Here is a 20,935-nt window from a genome sequence, read left to right on the forward strand (position 1 = left end):
GTAAGAATGGACTAAATTTGGACCCGTCACCTAGAGCCCAAACACATGTACTGCCAAATTGATTCCCTTTTTCTAGACTTCTAGTTTGCATTAGGTTGAATATGAAAACAATTTCTTAATGTTCTTAACATTAAACCCCCACTTGGTACAAATGCAATTCAAAAGGTGCAAATTGCTAAAAGTTTGAGGAGAGACACTTCTTTAGCTGCTAATCTAGGTAATCACAGGTTCTCAGTGTCCTCTCTTTGAAACTCTTCTGTATCTTACCATCTGCACACATCATCATCATCAGGTCAATTAGTGGTGATAAAGAAAACTGTTAAGAGAAAACTTCCTTCAGAACTTTTGGCTTCGATGTTTACAAGGCACTGCGTCTGCCACATGAGCATTCAGATCACCAAACTTCGTATTTATGTGAGGTGAACACCTTTTTCTTGGGGAAAAGGAACAAACTCCTCTTGCCAGTCAATTCATTAGGGTTTTGTCATTGTTTGCATGGAGTGATTTAGGCATGACTGGGGAGCAGGCTCTTCAGGAGCCACACGCACATGGATTACACAACACACAAAAAGCTTGATAGTGTCATTACCACACCTCTGTTTTTTTAAATACACTTCCTCCTGCTTTTAGGTTGGGTCCAGTTATTCATAGGAACACCTGGCTCTGCACAAGGAAGCACTAAATCCTTTGCCTTCAAAGGACACAGACAGCAAGGAAGGTCAAGTATTACTCAGGGATTTCTGACCAGATCTTCTGATCAGATCTCTTATTTTCTCAGTAAAATGCAGCACATCATTTTTGCATGTACAGCTCTGGAGGAAAGGCCTTGATTAAACCAGTGAAGCTAAAGCATGTCCCTGAATGTCACTAAAACAGGGAAACATAAAAATCAGCATTTAAACGTACCATTGAGCAACTAATCCCAGTTAATCCCAACATCTCCTGAAAGTCCCTTGTGGCACAGGATGGGCAAGGACCAGCCATCTCCTGCAGCCATGGATCATGCCAACAGCTTCACAGCCAGGAATGGCTCCTCCTCACCCAGGGGCACAGGGTCTGCAGTCCCACAGCCAGCCAGGAGTCCTCAACACTCCACCAGTGGGACCAGGAGAGGAGTCAGACAGAGGGAAGTTCAAGGTTTGTTTGCTTTGTTTGCTTGTTTGTTTGCTTGTTCTCTTCAGAGAGCCTGAGCCGCCCACCCCTCAAAACAACAACACCAGCACAAGGGAGCAAGAGACTAATTTATCATTATTTGGAAGGAACTGCTCTAGGTTTACTCATAGGTAAGGGCAGTTGTAGATGAAAGAGCAACAAGGACAAGGACAGACCCCTGGCAGGTTTTTCTCCAGATCTGTGCCCTGGGCAGGGCAGGAAATAGGATCTGCAGCACCATAAATCACCTCACAGCAAAGGGAGAAGAGAAACGGATTGTGAAATGAACTGTAAAATAAACTTCTAATGTAAACATCGAACAGGCATGGGGTTGTTTTTTCTGTCTGGGAGCCCAGGTCTGGTACAGTTTACTGGCTGACTGTGCTGGGACCTTGTTTGGTGAGGTTACTCCTTGCCTTGTTGCAGGGCAAGGAGGCAGCTATCACTCTTTTTTGCTAGTAGGAGAGGAGGCTGGTGCTGCCACAAGCATCTTCTTGTCCTCTGGTGTAATTTTCTTGCTCAGGCTCTGAAGCTTTGCCCACACTTGCCATTATGGACTGTCTGGATCCTCCTGCCCCAAAATGACACCCTCCCATACACCTGCCTTGGTGACCTGGCAACAGTGATGGGGACACCCCAAAAGGCTTCAGGCTGCATCTTTCACCAGGGCCTCAGTTTTCTGATAAGCAGGTGCTCACCCAAAGCTGCCTCTCCCTGACATGTCCCTGCCCACTCCAGTCCTGCTGCTCACAGCCAGTGGGGGCTTTGCTGCTTGCACCTTTTCCTGGTTTGGCCTGTTGTCCCTGCCGGGAAAGCCAACACGTGCCCTCAGCAGGGAAAGCAGGCCACCTCGGATACAAACACTGCAGGAATGTCTGTATTTTCACCTGTGTTTATACTTCTAGTCCAGAAGGAGTCAGATTCTGTGATCCTCAGGGGTCCCTTCCAACTCAGCATATCCTGGGATCCTGTGATTGTACTACACAAATTCCTCCCTGGGGTCGGGGGCACACCCTGGCTCATGCGTCAGCACAGTGGGACAACATTACTCAATACCTGTTACAGTCAAACCAGCAGAAAAGATAACAGTTTGCTACTGTACATAGAGACCTGTGCCTCATGCCTCAGGTAGGAAAGGACAGAAGCCTCGATGCCTTTTTTTTTGTTTGTTTGTTTGTTTGTTTTGTTTTTTTGTCATCCTGTTTTAAAGCTGCTTTAAGTCCTTAAGGCAAGTCATAGGAGCTAGAGGTTAGAAGTGACCTCTGGAGCTAATCCTCCTGCTCTGAGGCAGGGCCATGGAAAATCCAGGCAAACATTTTGCTCCCAAAATCACCCTTAATGAAGAAAAGTCCACACCTCTAAGGAAATGTGTTAATTATCCTCATAGCTGAGAGAACATAACCTACATTTCCTGCAGATGAAACACAGCTATGTCCTCTCCTTACTGGGTATGAAGGGTGGGGGATTTTAAGTAATTTTCTACATGAAGTGATGTAAAGGTATTTTGTGTCCCCTCTCAACTTGTTCTAACAAATAACATCAGCCTTTTCCCCCCACTGGTCCCCATTCTCACTGCCTCTGCTCATTCTTGCTCCCCTCCAGCCTGGCTTAACATCCTAGGGGCCCCCTGTGCCACAACTCTACAGCAGGAGCTTAGACAGTTTTTGCCTTATTACGGCCAAACAACACCTTTTTGCCAGGGTTGTTGCTTGTGCCCCACTTGGCATTTTGCAGCTGGCCTCTTTCCTCAGCACAACACCTTTGTCTCCTGAATCTCACCTGGCTGACTTTCCCTCCCAGCTTCTCATGTTGGCACATGGTGGCAGTCCTCATTCTGCACGAGGGCCTTGCTGGGTGCTGGGCATGTGTCCTCCAGCTGCTGGGCTGGCTGACACACCAGCACTCAAAGGCTGCTGCCAACTTTTGGGCTTCCAGGGCCCCGCAGCCATGGGCACTCAGACATGGCTGGGTGGGGCAGGTGGCAGGAGGACTAGAGCGACAAGTGTGGCACAAGATTAGGCTCACAGAAGGAGCATAGAAGGGACAGTTGGGAGGGGAGATAGCAGGCAAGTCCTACTTTTAGAAATGCACACAAGCAAGCCGATAGTTATTGAAGTCTCTTGGCGAAAAAGCAGCTGCTCTCTCCAAATTCCTCTTCTCTGGTCAAGCACCTGTGGTTTTTCTGCCAGGTAGAAGGTAGAGGGGCTGAAAACTGACAATTGGCCAAAAAGTTTGTGGGATACGGTGGAGAAATCCCCAGGATGTAAGGACTGGTCATTGTTTTCCAGAATGAGAGTCTTCATCCCATAATGGCCTACCCAAAATTTGGGAGTAAACTGCTTAAACACAAAGTACTTCAGCAGTTTGTCATAATTCAGGTTTCAGATAAGAGGGATCAGAACAATGTAATTCTGCTCCATCTCTTTCTTCAAACATTTCTTTTGTCAGACTCTTATTATTATCTTATATTTCAGGTGCCAGATTCAACCCACATCTAACATTTCTAGTATAGCTCTATCCTGAAACTCTCGGCACATGGGTCATGTCTGAGACAAGGCTAGACCAAAAAGAAATGCGTGTGAACTCTGAGTGTGTGTGTGTGTACAGATGTTAGACAAGTCACCTTTAGATAAGTCTTTCTTCAGCCATGAGCTCATCCAACCATGAGCTCTGCCCGTATGGTAAATTTGACCTTCAAGTTAGTCTTGAAATGCTGAACATGTGCCTATAGAGGACTGTCAGTTATAGTGGAAAAGAAACAGATAAGCTTTTTGTTAGCTTATGGATGAGGTGATCAGCATAAAATGTTCAAATTCTGATAACATTCAGCTGGAAAAGTTTGCAGATTCTTGACTCATTGAAATAGAGAGAATCAAAGATTATCAATTTTATTTTGCAGATTATGGCCCAGGGAATTATTGCAGGTCGCATGTGCCAGCACTGCCAGAGAGCAGACACCCCTGTCAACTCTGTAGCTGGTTGTTCTGGGCTGCACCTAAACTGTACAAAGCTACCTCACAATATTCATTTCTCACAGAAAAACTTGGCAGAGCATGAAAAAAGAGAGACATTTTCTGAAAGAACAAGGCACTGATTTCTTTCCTATTTCTTTTTCGTCTGTAGGAGTTTGCTCTGAAGTGGTGGGCTGATGTCCCTTCAAGCTGCCATACCTGGTAGGAGGTTCACAAACCATTTGTACTCTCAGCTCTACATCTCCTCACCTTAGCAGACCTGTGAATACAGCCACCAGACCACACAAACTTACTATTCCAAGTGAAGCAATGTTCAGGGTTTAGCCTGTGTTCGGAAAGGGTGGCTGATGCATCTAGAGCAGCAAACTGTGTCTTGTGTAACTCGTAGCAGCAAAACAAGTGTGTCTTCCTAGTGTAGCTGGAATGGTGTGACTTATGCTGGCAATGAGCTCTTACCAGGTAACTGTGTTACCTGGACTTCTTGCTTTACAAAAAGCCTCATAAAAAATAATCATGTCCACAACTTAGATAATTGACCCAACAAACATTTCAATAACTGGCCTTAGAAAAACAGAGAATGTAAAAAAGTCATAGAATGAAGAAAAAAAAAATCATTTCCAAAGAAAGATTCATGAGGATTAAAAGATAGGAAGATCATTGCTGACAGCAATGGAAATCACTGGTGACTTTAGATATGGATTGAAGAATGACGGAGCGGAATGAAAAAGAGGTTCAGATGCCCCCATGGGATTGTATCATTTAAAGAGTAGCATTTTATGAAACCCTTTCTACTTGTCGCTTTGTTTTTCACTCCTGTGTGCTCACATCTCTTGACATTTTCTCTGGACACAAGGAGAAGCCCCATTGGATGCATGGTCCATGAGATCCATAAGGTGGGAGCTGGCCATCCCCTCCTCCTCACACATCCCTTTGTGTGGGAAAATCAAACCCTGAGAGTATTCAGCTAACAGCAACATCATGTTGTCATCCCGGAGGCCCTTTCTTAATAAGGGAACAAAGCTTTGGCAAGGGAAGGTGAAGACATTGTGGAAAAGCAAAGATGTTCAGGTGGGAGATTTAAGAGGCTGGAAATGCAGCTGCAGAGTCTCAGCCACGTCCCCCAGGACCCAGCAATTCAGGGCATTTCCTGCAGACAACTTCTCACCTTGACGTCCTCTGGTGAAAGACCAAGTGAAATCGGCTCACCCTGAAGTGCTTGTTCTGGATGAGGAGAAGGGAAGAGAGGCTTTGCATTTGTGTTGCTCCAGGGAAACTTCCCACGTGACTGCTCCTGTCTGTGTAACTTGGTTAGTGCTGACCCTTTGGTGGCAACCACCGTGCCCAGACTGCAGAGCGAACACAACCCCACCGCACGTCCCCATACATCCATGCCTGACCTTCCCTTCTGCTACCTTCTCCAGAGGCAGAAGCTTCCGAGAAGACACCCAAAGGTAGCTGTCCCCCTCAGGAAGAGACTTAGATCCAGCTCTGAAAGCCACTATAATTTTATAACTGCTCAGGCAGAGTAGAATTTTAACTTGAATTGTGGCTTTTCCATGGGAGTCTGCTAGGCTGAGTGACAGTGCATGGCAAAAACTTCTGTATAAATGAGACAGCCTCACCATAAATTTTGACTAACAGATACACACTGAGGTTGATAACACAATTTGATACTGCAAATATGACTCCCCAGAGAAGTGTGAATGACAATGGGTTTCATTTAATGAGTAAAAGGAGAATGTTGGGGTTTCTTTATTGTATGTCTTTTATGAATTGCTTTATTGCTTTCTAAGCAGTGACTTTTCTCCAGGACATTCATCCATTAATTAATGGTATACAAGCCTGGTTAGACTTAAGAGGAGCCTAATAAGAGATTTTTTAAAAAGCGCTGGTGAAAAATGAATTTTCTACTGAAACAACAAATTCAAGACAAACACCAGGCCAGTCATTCACAGCAGAAGCTTGGATAGGCTGGACCTCTCCCTCCTGGAGGGGAAGGTGTCAGGAGCAGCTTCCTCTGCTGCTCTCCAGGGAGCCCATTTGAGGTGACTCTGCCAATGCACAGTTTTCCTTCATCTTTTGCTTTGGAGGTCAGAGGTGGAGTACGCTTGTATTTCTTAACTTGCACTTTCTAACCAATGCCACCCTTTTCCAAGGTGGTTAGGAACAGCATTGTCCATGCAGCAGGTGAATCTTCAGCGAGGTTACCAGACACCAGAGCAAGGTGCTGGCATCTGCTGTGTTTGCTCCCACTGATGTCCTTCCCATCCTCCTGCACTGGACCTTGCTGCACCAGCCATGGGATCTTTCAGGGTTTACGGTGGCCCTCAGAGCATGAAGAAGAGCCAAGGTCCGACATTTCTGTGGTGCCAGGGTCCACAGGTGCCAGCAGCAGCCTCAATGCCCATTGCAGTGAGCACTGCTGGAAGGCTAATGCCCAGAGAAAGGCAACACTTGGGAGTTGCTCTGTGCCTTAAATTTCAGCAAAAACAAACTTTTAAGGGATTGCCCCCAAAATATTGAAAACTGAGGGAAAAGACTCCTAATCAGCATGATATTTGTCTTGGAAGTTGGAAATAGTTTCATGAGATGTCATGTATCTTTACAGTTTCCCCCCATTTCTCCACATGTCACTCAGAGGACACAAGCATCTTTAAACCTCCACGGCATAATGTAATATTAAAAGAATGTTACAGCAGTTACCCTCATTTAGGTCAGTTGTTCCTACTGAATTGGGACATTTTATCTCATTTTCTAGATTAAATCAGGTCCTTGGTCTGTCATCAAACCATCAAAAAATAAAAGCAGGAGACGCTTTGTTCTAGTAAGTAAATGTTTTGACATATGCAAAACTGCTCATGTCATGAGTATGCAAAGAAAATCCAGGTGCAAAAATAAAAATTCCAAGCTGGAGATTCTGAATTTTGTCAGACAATTCCGAAGTTTCTCAAGGATTTAAACCACAGTTTAAACCCCGCCCCCCCAAAAACAACAACAACAACAAAAAAACCAAAACCAAAAAAACCCCCCAAATCCATAAAAAAGCAACAACAACAAAAAAACAACAACAACAACAAAAAAACCACCAAAAAAACCCCAAACCCCCAACTTACTTGGTTCTTTTGTTGCTCTGATGGAATTTTCTATGCTTTGTACTTATGTGATAAATATATTTTCATTTTTAAACATTCCACAGGCAGAGCCAGCGGGAAAAAAACCTCTGTGGGCTGGGTTGGGCAAACAGAGATGTCATGAGACACTGCAGAAGCTGCTGGCAGTGGCATGAATCTGTGCACCAGCAAGAACAGTATCTACTCCATCTAGCTTGGGCTCCACTTCATCCAGGAAAACTTCCTTTTGAAGGGGGAGATTCCAGTCATGATGACTCCAACCAGTAAAAGAGGTAGCCTCCCAGATTTACTTATCTCACCCTGCTTGAAAGCACCCCTAACTTCCTTGGAAGCAGTAACCAAACAAGAGCTATAAAATACTGTTTTCCCTGGTCAGGCTGAACTCACGACTCAGCATATGTGGTGGGGAGCTCCTAAAATAGCTCTCGGTTGCCTCACCAGCCTCAGCAGCAACTTGAAAAGTCTTTTGCCTTCTGGGACAACTTGGAGAAGTTTTAAAATGTTTGGACTTATTTTGAAAGTACTGTGAAAGATAAGAATGATCTATTCCAAGGCTGGGTGAACTGAAGGTCACAGCTAAGGTATTGCACAACAGACCCAAGTAGGTTCAGCACAAAACTCGCTCAGGATTTGAACAGCTCGTCTTCAATGCTGCCGCCGCCCCTGCCTAAATTCAGGTTAAAGCTGAGTCCCTTTGATCTGGCACCTCACTGGGGCCAACCAACCACAATAGTTTGTTCCAAATCAGTGAGGCGATGCCAAGGCAGAGGGCACAGGTTCTTCCCTGGCAGAGCGTTGTTGGAGAAGCCTTCTGATAAAACCGAGCAAACAGCTCTGTTTGTGAGAAGCTGCAGTTGCTGCAGGACAAGTGCACTGTCACTCTTGAGTTTAATGCATACTTTCTCCGAGTCAAAGGCTATTTATTCTCTGTCTGGATCTTGTCATGTTTTAGGCTATCTCTAGTTAGAACAAAACCTGAACAGCTCTTGCTATGTTTAACAAGGGATATCCCCAAGCTGCTCTTTATTGCTGCAGTACTTCAGCATAGTGTTCCTGTGGGCTCTGCACGGACATTGGAGCTTGTCCCCATGGAGTAACAAGAATGTCCCCCCCCCCCTTCCTGTGAGGAAAGGCTCCTCTTTCGTGAAAATGTAATTTCTTCCTGAAAGACGACTCCAAAAGACCATATACGTCTCTGACTTCCCATCAGGGTGGGAGAGGAGTTTTTTTGTTGACATGTCTCTCATTTCCAAGCACACTCTCCAGTGCCTCAGCCAGAGCCCTCAGTATAACTTTCTGCTGAGTCAGGCTGTTGGTTTTATTATCCCAAATCCCAAACGGGTGGTTTCAAGTACTCCAGGCATTTTTCAAAGACAGTTTGAAACCCAGCCAAGCCCATGGTGTGGGGTGTAACCCTTCTCCCAACAGGTCTGCAGCCGGACTGGTTCTCTCCCAGGTCAGGCGAGCTGGTCAGCAGTTGCAGAGTGCAGCTGCCACTCCTGAGGACAACCCCCCTCGTCCCCAGATTCAAGTGAACTTTGTGATTTTTTTAGCAGCAGTAAATGATCCCCCTGGGGGTTATTTGACCACCAAAACTACACTGGCTTGGCTGAAGGATTGAAGGGCCGAGGCCCATGTCAATATGCATTGACAGATATTAGTGGAGGCAGGCTGGGGACCCCTCCCCAGCTCCAAGCTGCCCACCAGGAATTTTCACTTGCTGCTTGAAAGTGACCCTTTCTCCAGGGGTCACATGTCTGTCCATGACACAATAAAACAGGGCAAAGGCAAATGTGCAACGTAGAGATCCATTATGCTTTATTTACATGCGTCACCATCTCTTTTACAAACTAGATTACAATTTAAAATGGAATACACAAGGCAATATCTACTAACACCAAGTGGAGTAAGCACTGCGTCTCTACTTCATTTGGAAAGGGGCAGGTTTTGCTCCAAAACAAACTTCCTTCCAACCTCTGAGCAGTAAGGTAATATATTCCTCCAGGGCAGCATCTTTTTCCTTTTTTTTTTTTTTTTTCCTTTTTTTTTTTTTTTTTTAATATAAAATCCTCAGTAAGACTGCAACGTGAGAGTGTCTGCTTTCAAATGAAAGTACAAGATAGCCCAAATGAAAAGTATAAACTGTTCAGCTCTTCGGTATGTAAAGACGGCCATGCGCGATAAGGCTGTGGATTTAATATTCTTCCAATTTACATGGCTTGAAACAGAAACAGATAAAACAGTTTTACAGATACTGTATACATATTTTTTCCAATCATGCAACTTTTTAAAAAAAAAGTTTAACATGTGAAGCCAAATGTACAACCCATTTTTTCCAATCCATAGTTACGAAATGTATCTGGTCCCCCTTCGCATCTGTTGGCAATTCCAAAGGTTTATTGTGTACTTGAAACACTTACAGGACACCAATTGCCAAGCAATGATATAATTTTGGAGAAATACATGACCTAAAAGGTAAGTTTTTTAAGCAGTGGCACAAAGATTTCTGGAGTTAAGCAGTGTTTAACTATCCAATTATTCTTAAGAGATTTTTTTTTACAAAGTCATTAAATCATTAAATCAAGACCCAACCTGTGACTAGAAACTGCATAAATAACACCTTTTTAGACCTTTTGTTTAGACCAAGTGTTCAAAAGATAACCATGTAATTGTGATCTTGACCTTCATCTGTTTTACATGATTTCACAAGGAAAACTTCTAGGCATAAACATGTTCAAAGACTCAAAGGCCAAATTTTCAAAAAGTAGGTTCCCCAACCTAGCTATTCAAGGCTTAATTTTGACACCTAAATATCTGGCCCTTTGAATTCAGGGAGATTTATTTAGCACCTCTGGAGTGAAGAGCCTTTGCTGGGCACCTCAGCAGGTGTAGAGGGTGATGACCTTACCCTGGGCCTGGGGGAACCTGTCACCTCCCTTTCCTTCAAGAAGCCATGAGGGCAGAGCAGAGCAGCTCGCCTCTGCGATCACGCTGGAGTCGCTGATGTTCGGTGCCTGACACCAGGCACTTCTGCTTGAAAATTCTGGCCCCAAAACTGAGCAACAGAAACCAAAACAAAATGAAGAGGCTGGCCAAGTCCACCCCTCTTCAGTGAGTGCTGCATGTTCTCCAAAGCAGGGGCTCAAGCTGTCCCAGCCATGCCAATGGGAATGCACCCTTTGACATTGCTGGGAGGCAGGTAAGCCTTTCAGCTACTAATACTTTTCTTTTAAAAAAACTTCTCTGTCATTGATGGGCTGTCTCTAAACCAAGTGGTTTTTTTCCATTTTCTGAACAGAAAGGGGCCATAGTTTTGTCTCTCAATTCTGCCAGTGGAAAGCAGTTCCTCTGAACCCAAGCAGGCTAAGTTGCTGGAACAGAGCAGAATTTGCAGTCGTTTCATTTAAGCTTTCCCTTGCCCTTGCCAAGAACTGAACCTGTACTAAGAAAAGAAATAAATCAGGGGGTTTGGTCACTTTGGCCATACCATTGAGCCAGGCTTTACTGATCTGTCAGCGATGGAGGGTCCTTGGGCAGCACTGGGGGTCTCACTGGAAGCTAATCTGTGTAGGGATCAAAAGCTGCACCTCCGCATGAGGGGCCACCGAGTGAGCTCTGATGACAGCCAAAATGTGGGGTTGGGGCACAAGCCCAGCCACAGGGGAGCAGCTGCAGAGAAGCCTCAGCGAAGGAAACACCAGAGGGAAGTCCTTCAGCATTCACTCACATTTTGCAGTGTACCAGCTACTGGTACACGCTCACAGAAGGCCAGTGATGAACTCCTGATCAATTTCAGTAGAAGGTGCCTGCAACCGGACTCGGGCAAGCAGGGTGCCCAGCTGTGCCACACAAGCATCTTGGGAAGCCAGCTGGTGATAGACATGCACCAGCCAGCTCCCATGAATGCAATAAACTAGGCCACATGCTAACAAATAGAACCCCTCAGTGTAAAAAGAAAGGAGAAGTTTTTTTAAAAGGCAAATGATAAACCCTTGGCTGCTTGGAAGAGTTGATATGCTACAGGGCTATGCTAACCACAACTGCACAGAGGCTACACAGTCATAACTGGGGAGAGAAACCAAGAGGTGCATCTTTATGAGAGAACAGCATGGGGGCTACGGTACAAAACCAAAACTTCCATCACACTAGGAGCTGTTGTTTCACCAAAATCACCTCAGGGACCTGGAAAGTAAGGAGTGAGGAAGGGCCCACGAATGCATATGAATGTTGGTGCATGACTGTGCATGTGTGGTGGCAGTGGCAAGAGGGAGTCACTCCACATTGCATGGGACACGGGTCGGTGGGAACTCATGCACTGAGACTTTGGGTTAAAATGCTAGTTTTTGTTTTCCTAACATCCATGCATAATGATCCATTTCTGTACATAATAAAATATATTTATATATTTATATGCATAATGCTTTTATGCAAAGGAAAAAAAACTTCATATATCGCTTTGGAGAATTATGTATACACTGTCCTATTCAGAACCTCTTCATACCAAGTTCCTATGTACCACTGGTGTTTTCCCCTCTTTTTTTGTGTCCCTCCCCCCCAAGATATTAATAAAAAGTAATCAAACTTTCCAGATTATAGAGAGGATCTATACAGCACCATACCTTTTATTCATTATTATTATTAATTATTATTCATTTTACAAAAGAAAATCTTAGAAGCAAAATATATAAAACTGCCTTGTCTTTCAGTGTCATTTATCCTGCTACAATCTACACTCATATGAAAAGCCATTTATATGATACTGTCACCTTGCCATTCCCACTCCTGCTTCTTCTGCCTCAATGGATTATACATAATGAGAAGGAAAAAATAATCAAGGATATGTCCAAAACAACAACAACAAAAATAAACAGGATCACTAATGCCATAACATACCCTGCAGTGATCTGTGCCTCAGCTCCTGGCATTGTCACTGGAAGTCACCAGCGGCTAGGTTTCCTTTAATTTCTGCATTTTCAAACACATCTCTGCAGGTGACCACGTCCACCTTGTGTGGCAGCTCAGCCCACAATTCCTCACTGTGGCAGTGAGGGCAGCTTTGCTAACGTAAGGCAGGAGGGGAGCCTGCTCCAGTGGGCAGGAAAGGGGCTCCTGCCTTGGTGCATGTGAGGGCAACGGCGCCCGCTGTCAGTCCGTCCTCATGAGCCAAGAGGCAAACTCACCAGCTTCCCTTGCTTTGCAACCAACTCTGGGTTGACCCATATGGAAAACAGGGGTGTACCATTAAACTTAAGGACAGAGTAAGAAAGAAACAAACCCACCAACCCAACAAACAAACAAACAAACAAACAGGCCAGGCACATCCCCTCTCTGGAATCCAGCCAGCTGATAGGACTAACAAATGCTGTATCTTCAGAAAACCCTGACACCTGAGCCGTGTTGGGTTACGGTCATTTCCATGCATGTGCACAGTGCCTCAGATTTCCCAGGGAGAGAACGCAAAAATGGTTAAAAAATCTATGGAAATCAAGCTGGAGGCTGTAGCAGGGAGGGTGGGCAGATAGGGAAAACCTCCAAAAAGAAAAGCCAACTTAAAACATCCCATAAACCATTAATATATTGACACACCACATACTCATTGACAAGTAACTAGTGTAAAGGCTACACAGTGTGTTCTCAACAGGATGGTGCTGAACATTGTCTCCACAGCAGGTGCTTGGCCATCCCAGAAAAGGAAGATTTTGCATACATCAGAATGAGTTCAATTTCCAACAAAAAGAGAAAAAAAAAAAATAGAGGGGGAGAAAAAAAAAAGTAGGTTCTTCACTCCAGTAAGGGGCCTATTAACAGTCTGCTTCATTAGGAAAATAATGCAGGGTTCACAAAGGTTGTAAGCTGTAAACAGTATCACTGTCCACTTGCTGACAGCAGATTTGGCAAAGGGTTCTCTCTCTACATCTCGTGTCAGTTTGAGGGCCTGGAGAGGAGAAAAAGAAGAAAAGACAGTGAGATTACTGCATGTAGGAAAAAAAAAACAAACCCACAACAAAAAAGGCAACTAAGCAAACCTCCAAACAAAACAACAGCTAACACCGAGGAGCAATTCAGATATGTTTACACCCAGGAACTTCAAACATATAGCAATGAATAAGATCACCCTGCCTGAAAATACTTCTCCTTTGCCAAGGTTCATGTGTTTCTTTGCCGGCTTAGCTACTCCCAAACATGACAAAAAAGCCCCTCTCTCCGATGAAAAATGATGGTCAAGTCTGATTTACAGAAACCAAGTGCATTGTCTATTTGTTAAGAGTATTTCCAGGTAGAAGCAATGAAGGACCTTCCAGTTTTTCTCCATTTTTCATGATCACCTTTTCTCAGAATCACCAAAAAGCTGAATAAATCTTCTGTAAGTGTTTGACATCCACCACCACCCCTGAAGGACAGATGAAGACGATGCTCAAGACAAACTGTAAGGAGCCACAGAATTTCAGTGTGGACTTCGGAGTTTTCCATTTTCCTGCTCACAGAACACACCAGCAACAGACAGGGTCCACCCGGCTTTAAAAACTGGGTAAGGATCCATCTGATTCTGTAGCCAAGAAACTTCTCTGTGGAGAGAGAAGCATGGGGAAGACACCTTGGATACAGCATGGAGATGCCTATGAAGAAACACTGAAAACAGACAAACATTTCAACCAAGGGGGCCAAGGGGACAGAGTTTTAAAAGAACTCAGTGGCTTAAAGATATAGGCAGGTACCACATAGGGTTTTGGAAAGTATGTACATTTAAACATTCCCATGAAATCCTCTCTACATTTTCAGAAAGTCCACTTGGTAGACATCCATGTTGCTGGGCATGGAGCTTCTGGCTCTGAAATGGCTTCTGAAAACGGGGTTTAGAAAACAGGGTTTAGTCCCCTCACACCACTTACCACCTTTTGAGGATTTTCGCCAAGACAAAAGATTGATGATTTTTTTTATACAGTGCAAGAACAAGGGGACACTGGCTGAATCCAAAAAGCCATTGAGCTGATTGCAGGAATGCCTTTGCTTTCAAAAGACCCTGCTATCAGCCACCCTCATGAAAAATGGTGGATTTAGTGGAATTGCTGTTTTAACCAGGATGGCCATCTCCTGCAAGGAGGATCACTCAAAGACTGTCTCCTGTCTAAGGTGCCAGGCACTGATCCTATGATAACAATTTATTAAAATGACCTATTCTGATAATGCTAAATGATTGATGGAAATTTAATCATTTTGTCTCGTGGTTATTAGAGCAACTGCGTGACAGCTGCTCCCTGCACCATTAGGGGAGAACTTCATTCAGCACAGCTTAGGGAGCAGACAGATTGCGCATTTCACCCAAACAAAATTTGGCTTTAGCCTTAATTACGTGGAGGGGTTTGGGGTAGACTGTTTTGTGAATAAAGCGATTTCCAACTGGATCAACATATTGATTTCTTCATTTTCAAAGGGCAAATTAACGCTGGCCGTTCGTTAATGTGACTGCCTGGCAAGGACTCCATTTGGTGTGCCCCGATGGCCGTAACAAGGTCAGCAGAAGATACCCAGACAGCCCTGGTAGCGCCCAGTAAAACCTGGCTAGCGGCTCATAAGCAGCTCAAACAAGTGCAAGCCCATTTCTCTACTTCTTAAAGCCTGAGCACCAGAGTGGGCCGGAAATGAGTGACTTCCCAAAGCACAACATCCTCTGAAGGCAAGGCTCGGGTCCCAAATGCCACAGCCTAGCAAGTCAGCTCCCTCTCAGGCAGCTGCCAGCTATGCTGAGCATGCATGGGCTTAACTCTGGCACGTGTGAGAAGCCTTGCTGACTTTGAATAAAGCTACTGATTAAAAACAAAACAGTACAGAAACTCCCAATAAAGCATATTGCTTAAAGTTTAAATTAAAAATCTATGTGAAATACTATACTATGAAACCAAGTGATGAGAAAAAAACTGGAGGATGGGTTAAGCTGAGCATCTTTTGTGGAAGTGGCACTGCCCAATATTTTTTCTTGTGGGACCTGTACTTCAGGCCGTGCCAACATTTTGGAGACAAATGTACAGCTGAGATGTGCATCACATAGCAGAATCAACCTATGTTCCACTTTCACAGCTCTGCTTACATGGACTTTGCAAATGGATTAAAAATGAAAAGAGCTAGATCAAAGTCTTAACCTTCCTGCCTTCAAATTTCCCTGTCAAAGTCTGCAACAGACCCACACAGTCTTGCTTTCTGTCTCACCACAAAAAGCCTATTTACCCTGAGTTAGCACCCTGCTATCCCACAGTGATGAAAACTGTATCAAGGCAGGGGAACAAGTGCTCCACTTACATCTCTATCACAGAATCAGAGAATGGTTTGGCCTGGAAGGGACTTTAAAGATTGTCTGGTCCAATCCCCCTGAAGTGAGCAAGAACATCTCCAACTACATCAGGTTGCTCAGAGCCTCATCCAACCTGGCCTTGAGCAGTTTCAGGGCTGGGTCATCTGTCACCTCACTGGGCAACCTGTTGTGGTGTTTTTCCACCTTCATTGTAAAAAACATTTTCCTTATACTTTATCTAAATCTACCCTCTTCTGGTTCAAAACCATTACCCTTGTCCTACTGCAACAGGCCCTGCTAAAATCTTTGCAAAGACTTGTGCAGGAAATGAGATGCCCTTTTCTTCTGTCCTATTCTCTGCCCTCTCATCCTCTACCTTGCTACTAACCAGTTACAAATACTACTCTCATTCTGTGGCCAAGCTGACTGGTTTTAATTTCCCTCCAGCAAGAACATTTTGTCACCTCTGTCTCATATCATTCCACCACTTAACTGCACTCCCAAGCCCCATGCCAGCTTGTGCACCATCAGAGCAGCTCTGAAGAACCATTTGCCACCTATTGCTTTCTCCACTTGATTCCCAATGGTGCCAATTATGAAGCACTGGAAATTCCTTCAGAACGGAAGGGTGACGCGGCAATGCTCCCCAGAGAGGGGCATAGATAAAGTGCCCTGGTCTACCAGGGAGCCAACACAGCAACCAGCACATAAAGTTTTCTGTTGGAAGAAAAGCTGTGTGCTCCTCTACACAATTATGGTATGAGAATCTGCACTGCCAACGCACAGCTCCTCTGCATGGCAGCCTAACATGGATCCCTTGATTTGGCTGCAAGGCTTGTTGAGTGGATCTCATCTTGGAAAATATCACCCTTTAGAGGTCTGTAAAACAAGGGTTCTCCCTGGGTACCATTTTCTAACAACTCTCCAGGGACAGGAAATCCCAATAACTACTTTAACTGTCTAGACACTTGGGATGCAAACATTTTCAAGGAAACTTGTGTCCTTTAGTGACAGATGTACATCTGTTCTGGTGCCTCTGCCCTTTGATTTGTCTTCACCTCTAGCAATCGAGCTTCTACTCCGAAGTGGGGGTAGGCTCAAAAAGCAAGACTTGATTATGTGTGGTTACAAGTTATTACTCTGCCTGAGGTTTCACAGCTGAAGACTGGAAAATTCACAGAATTTGTTTAAACACAAGTAAGGAAGATAACTACTGTGGCCAGTCTTTCTATAATGAGAAATTACAGCATGAGATTTATACTTCAAGCACAATAAAAACTGGAAATCCCAATGCCACAGCAGGTATGCCACAGTGACACCCTACAGGCTTTGCACACACTGCACTAGGATGGCCCTGTGCTGAGGGACAACACTGAGGTCAGGGGACAAAGCCCAAGGACAAAAAAAAAAAAGAGTTGGCAACTTAATATGGGGCTTTATTTCCTGAACTTTCGGGTATTTTGCAACTTCGCTTTTTCTCTTTAAATTCTGCTTGCAAAAATAGATCTTTCCCAGCTCAGAACTGGGGGCAGAGAGTAAGGGTTGAAGGATGGAAAGAGGAAGAATGCTAGCCCAGAACCAGGACTTATGGGAGCTAAAATGTTGTGGTGCTTGTAGCTGCATAAGCACGTAAAGCACGAAAGTGTCTCTTTTCCTTCTTTTGCTGCTCTTCTTCCAAGGAACACTGAAAACCATAGGAGACAACCACGTGTTTTGTAAGTAAATGTAACTTAAGACAGAAGATCATTCTCTCATCCTGTACCAGCTCTCTGGGAAAGAAGGCCAGAACTGTAGTGAGCTGCCACAACTGTTTATAAGCAGGTTATTCTGATATCCCACTGGTCTACATCATCATATAAAAGTCCAGGTTGGAAGGGATCAGCATCATCTGGTCCAACTTTCTGTTCAAGGCAGGGCCTTAGGTTAGATTATTCAGAATCCTGTCATGTATTTTCAGCATAGGAGAATCCACTGCTCCCTGGGCAGTTCATTTTACCCACAAAGGTGGGTAAAGTCCCTTCTACCCATTGTACAGTTGAAAAGGAAACTCTGAGAAACTCAAGCACTTGATACACAATTGCTGCTGAGAACCATCACATCTGGCTGGGTTTAATCCTCCACCCTGGCCAACACAGGAGAGCTTAGATACAGGACAACTTCTCTCCTTAAGGTCATCAGGTCTCTTACTTGACAACCTTTTGGTCAATTTTAATCCCTGGATTTTGTCCAGGAGCCCAAGGAGCGGGATGGAAATCCTGCCAGCTATGGGTGACACTGCCAATGACCGAGAGACACCAGCCCAGGTATTCAACACAGCCCTTTTTAGGCAGGATGTTATTGGACTAGAGGAAGAAGGCAAAAAATACTTACAAAATACATCTTTTTTTAGGGGTAAAGCCCATCAGCTGGCATAACTGTGCTTTCTTTAGGTACTCGGGAGCACTGGGAAGTAGATGTCTACTGTGGAGCACAAAAAGATGTGTAACTATGGCACCTGTGCAAGACCAGAGAAGGATTTTGCTTGCATTTTTTGAATCTGAAGAAAAATAGTCACATTTTAGAGTGACAGGCACCTGCATGGCTAGAGACATCCTGAATTATGGGTTTATAGTGCTATGGAAACATGCTATGTAGCCGTTATTCTGAATGTGCTCACAGACAGCTTCTTTTTCTTTGCTAGGTACCAAGCCTATTTTAAAAACATCTTCCCTGCTTGGAATCTTCTTATTTTTCTCTACAGTAAGTTGAAAATGAGAAGCCAATACCATGTTGAAAAAAGGCAGGACATCTTCTATCGTAACTTACAAGTAGCAGAGGAGGCAAGAGAGGAAAGATCCTACCTCAAACCCAGATTTTATCTACATTTGTATGTAGATAAAAGCCAGGAGATGCAGGCAGTGCAAGGGAAAAACAATGGGCAAGACATTCAGCTCAGCTGTAGAAGTGCGTAAGCACAAGCCATTCTCCACAGCATCATTTGGGAAAAGTGGCCTTTTTCCTGGAGTAATGGCAGAGAGCTGCGGCTGCACAGCAGCTTCCGCTAGCCGAGCTGCATCCCCGTCCCATTCCTGCTCAGCAGATGTCCCCTCTGCCAGACTCCAATAACTGCCACCCTGTGCAGCAGTTGGAGTGGAAAAGCTGATTAAACAGCACCGGCAGACTGGACCAGAGCGGAGCATTCCCACCACCCAGCCACAGGTACCTGACTGAACAGGGTCAGTGTTCCCACACACCGCTCAGGACTTCACTGGGGACAGTGCTGATGGGAACATCCTGCTGGACATCCTTCACCATTGGCACCAGGAGCTCAGGGGAGCTCCTTCCTTCATCCCCCTTCCCCAGGCCAGGACAGAAAGGCTGGCTATCGGCACAGAGTACCACTCAAACATGCACTCCCACTGCCCACACTGTATCCGTGCTTTTTGGCTGTCATCAACACAAGACAAACCTCTCCAGCTGTCAGTTCATCACCTGGGATGAGTGCCCAATTGCTACAAAAAAAAAGATCCTGACCTTTCCTCAGCTGCATGACGCTATGTTTCTAAAAAGGAGTTCTTATTACGCACTTCTTCAAGAAAGTATGCTTTCATGGGGGCTATTTAAAAGTCTGGCTCAAAGGAAGGAATGAACAAAGAAAAGCCACCTGTAACCAGCCCAGTTATCAGGCAAACCACATATCGAGGGACCAATACTGATCTGCAGCTCTAAACAATCATTATGGCTCATTCACATGAGACAGACAATTTGCAAAGACTCATTCTGTAACAAAACCTGTGCACTGCTGATCCAAGGAGGAAAGCACTGGGGAGACCAGTTGATGTGGGCTGTTCTAAAAATATCAGTTTGTGCTGTCATCTGGTGAGAGTATGTCATCCTGTAATCTTAGCATCTGCAGGGACAGCAAGTTTCTGCCTAATTATTGCTGCTGAATCACATGACAAAGCATGAGGTTCTAAAAAATACATCTATATAAAACACCAACAGAAGAACACCCAAACCACAGGATACGACCACTGTCCTGGCTTCAGCTGCTTTATACTCACAACACAAGCCTGTGCAGGCAACCCTGGTTTTTACAGATCTTTTCCCTGCGTTAATAAAACCCCAAACAATAAACCCAGATTAAAAACATACCAGAACAAAAAAGCCCTACTCCCAGAAGGAGTGAGCAATTCATTGTGTTTGTGTACCAGCTCCTGCTGTCTTCACACAGCATAAGTCACAGCATCCCTGCAAGCCCAGGACTGGCCTCTGTATGCAAGGGGCTTTGATGAGCTTCAGTGGGACCTCATGGGGGGCAGTCCCAATGGGATTTGCCCAGATTTCCCCTCTCCTCCTCCCGAGCAGTCATGAGCACAGAGTTTCTTCCTGTGCCACTGATGTATTCCTCAGCCACCGAGGAGCCTGCTCAGGGCAAGCCCTCCTTGGAGTTGAAGGGATCTCTGTTCTCCACAAAATACATTCTCTACATAAATATTTTTGTTCAAAGACTAAACTTGGCATGTGTGGAGTTCAGCTAGTCACAAAACCACCTTTCAAGACTTGGGCTGGCAGAAACATTTAAATGTTACAAGTGCCACCACCTTAACCACTAGCCGACTAGAAATGGAGCAGAAGAATGTGCTGCTCTTGAATTTCCTTTAGATTTTTTAAAGGCAGACAGCCACACCTTAGCTCTGTGTACGAAACCTGGCAGACCTACTCCTAAGACCTCATTTTTGAAAATAAGAGAGAAGGATGTGCAGCTATGGTACTGAGGCAGTCACATGTCATCAGGTAAGAGGTCCAGTAATTCAGCTCTCATGGGCAGAAGTTTTCTGGCAGAAAACAAAAATCATCTTCTTTGTGGCAAACTGTACAGAACTCCCTGATTCAAAACTCCATCCAAATGGAGACCTTTGACTACTTATTTTCACTTTTAAGATGGTGGTGTAAACATGAAGTCACCCTCAGACTTATTTGTCTTAGGTATGAATTGATACCAGAAACAGGCTGAAGACCAATTAACAAACTGGCAAATAGTCCAAGCTGACATGGACTAATTAAAGACTAACAGACATTTTGTTAGGCTTCCTAAGATTTTTTTTTCACCAGAGACGTTAATCATCAAGTGCGAACATTACATGACATTGCTATTTGCAGCTTGTGTATTCTGCAATAAGAAGATGTGGGACCTAGATGATACTAGTGGAGAATGAGTGACTTTAACTGATCCGTCAAGTATTTTACATGGAATTTTCAAATAAGTCCATGTGAGTCCAGCACAGCTCTGTTACAGAGCCCAGGGGCACCCTGATAAATGACATATTGAAGTCTCTTTCAGAAGATGCAGCTCAGGTGAGTTTTTCAGACTATGACACCAACTCAGGAAGTTCCTGCTCTGCGCCTGCTGA

General features: G+C 44.6%; 1 protein-coding gene across 3 annotated transcripts in view; it reads right to left on the bottom strand.

The window, feature by feature from the left end:
* Positions 1 to 9,049: 9,049 nt before the first annotated feature.
* Positions 9,050 to 20,935, bottom strand: part of FOXO3 (forkhead box O3) — an 89,918-nt gene continuing 78,032 nt past the window's right edge. For 2 of the 3 annotated variants that reach the window (XR_010720062.1, XM_066179449.1), the window contains one exon: positions 9,050 to 13,190. The gene's annotated coding sequence lies outside the window, so the exon portion shown is untranslated. Of the gene's footprint in view, positions 13,191 to 13,581; positions 13,886 to 20,935 lie in introns of all 3 variants that reach the window. The other variant, XR_010720061.1, reaches the window with a different exon arrangement.

This window comes from Chamaea fasciata, unplaced genomic scaffold, assembly GCF_029207755.1.
Source record: "Chamaea fasciata isolate MVZ Bird 193981 ecotype frontalis unplaced genomic scaffold, bChaFas1.0.hap1 SCAF_3, whole genome shotgun sequence".
Taxonomy (NCBI): domain Eukaryota; kingdom Metazoa; phylum Chordata; class Aves; order Passeriformes; family Sylviidae; genus Chamaea; species Chamaea fasciata.